Below are 2,337 nucleotides of genomic sequence, written 5' to 3' on the forward strand. Positions count from 1 at the left end.
TTGGGCCACGGCCCGAGGGTATGAGGGGTGGGGGTGGGCAGCGAGGGAACGAAGGTTGAGAGAGCACCAAAAGGAAGCAAAGGGAGAGGGAAGCATCCTTTGGGCGAACTCCCGGTGCGCGGTGCCCAGCATTACGAACACGTCGCCGCCGCCGGCGTGCCTAAATGGGCTCTCCCCGCTTTGAATGTAAGCCGGGGACCTTCTGGGTCTGACCTCCAGAGACAACGACCCTCCTCCAGGTCAGAGGGGCGCCGCGGCCACCTGAACCGTGAGGCCAACGGCGGGGCCAGCCGACTCACCGATCCCTCGCTCGCAAGAAGCTTTACGCGCCGGGGCCCGCGTCTCCTCGGCCTGGAGGAGACGCCGCTTCGGCCTCTGAGGCCGCAGGCATCAGGCACCCCAGGCGCACCCACCCACGGGTACGCGACACACACAGGCAGCTCGGGAGCTCAGCCGCAGCCGGCCTCTGACTCTCGACTCCGCCCGGGATCCACGCCGGGTTAACTCAACTCTCGAGCGCCTAGGCGCTGGAGCCGGCTTTATTGCCCTGGAGGACAGCAGCCACACATCTGCATTCAGGGAGGCATCTGGACCCAGCCCAAGCCGGCCGGCCGGGGGCGAGCGGAGACTTTTGATCTTACCGGTAGGGTGAGATCTTGGTCTCCTGGTCTATAAGAAAAAGAAAGCACGCTGTGAACTTTTAAAACAAACTTGAAAAACCAACCACAAAGAAAGCATGAAAAAGAGACAGGGCCGAAGAAGAGAGAAGAGAAGATTAAGTTTAAAATAAGAGGAAGAAGAAGAAAAAAAGAAGCTAGAAAGAAAGGCCAGGGTTTGCAGCTCCCAGTGCGCTCAGGCAACTAGTCCTGGGGCGCAGGGCTTTGGCCATCGGATAGACTGTGGGCCTCGGGGCTCGCGTGGGTACCAGGGCCCCAGCCGGCGCACCCAGATATAGTGCTGTTCCTGGGAGCTGGGAGCCCAGAGGCCACCCCAGTCACTGCCGCCCGGAGCCCGCTGCGCCGCGGCCGCCCCATTCCCGGCCTAAGAGCTGGCCCAGGGAGACGCAATCGAGCCCGCAGCGCATCGATGCGCCGCCGCCCGCGCCTCTCAAGCTCTGGCTGGCGCTCAGCCGCCACCGCTCGAGGGTCGCCCGCGTGAATTCCAGCCCACCCGCGCCCTCACCACCAGAGTAAGTGAGCCCACGTCGCCCTGTCGCCACCGCAGCCTTCCAGCCGCCTCCTTCCTGGGGCACATCGGCCGAGTCTGCCCGGAGCCTCTGCGACCCCAATCACCCAATCAATAATCAATCCTCTTCGTCCAGAACTGCCCCTAAGCCAGGAGCGGCTGGGGCAGTACCCCGTTCAGGGCGCACCCCGGCGGGGGATGGGCAGGGCAGCCCGAGTTTCTTCTCCCTCCCCCGTTCCCGCCTTGGCAACCTCTGACGCCGTGGGTGGGGGGCGCGGCCAGGAGCCCAAGGGGGCGAGACGCGGGGTGCTGAGACGGTGATCGTCCCAAAGTCAGTAAAGGAAACTTGGAGGTGCCCCCTCCCACGCTTACCCCCGAAACAAGCCTGGGAAAGTTTGTGGCGGGGGGGTTGCGGGGGAACGGAAGGAGGTAGCCACTGTGGGTCCCAGGAGAGGAGCCCCAGGGCCCACACCCATGTCAGCCCGCACATCTCTCCAGGGTACCTCCGGGGCCCTGGCATCTTTGATAGGGGTACCATCCCAAGTAGGGGAGCGCTCTGGGGCTGCACGCGGCGGGTGGAGAGGAGTGAGGGCCGGGAGGGGCAGCCGGGAGCAGCTCGGGGTTGAGCCCGGGTGGGGAAGAGGGATGGGCGGGGGTTGTGGGCGCCCCGGGACGCGCTCCGCAGGGCGGACCCCGAGCCCTTGCGAGAGCGCTCGGGGCGGAGACGGAGGGCCAGCTCCGGGTGTCTGGACTTGGGCGGGGGTCCCTGGGCAGGCGTCCGGGCCAGGACCCGGGCTAGGGGCGCCTCCGCGGGCAGGCGAGTGACACGATCATCTCCTTTTCCTTTAAGCTTGCCTGTTGCCGACGCCGCCGCTCCAGCCGCGCCGTGGGCAGAAGACTGGACCGCTGAGCCCCCGGCCGCGGCGGCGGCGGCGGCGCCCCCCCTCCACCCCCCGGATGCCTTGACCTCCCTGCCTGGGGGCGGGAAGCGGGGCAGGACCGGCCGGGGTCGCTTCTGGGCTCCTCCTCTCATCTCTCTGCCCGCCTTCTCCTCCTTCACTCCCCGCCCCCCAGCCCCGAACCCCGTGCACCTCGTCTGGGGACGGGGCGGGGGGGAGCCCTGGCTTCTATGGTGGGCCAGATGACCTATGG

Source organism: Mus pahari, chromosome 1 (assembly GCF_900095145.1).
Source record: "Mus pahari chromosome 1, PAHARI_EIJ_v1.1, whole genome shotgun sequence".
In the NCBI taxonomy this organism is placed as follows: Eukaryota; Metazoa; Chordata; class Mammalia; order Rodentia; family Muridae; genus Mus; species Mus pahari.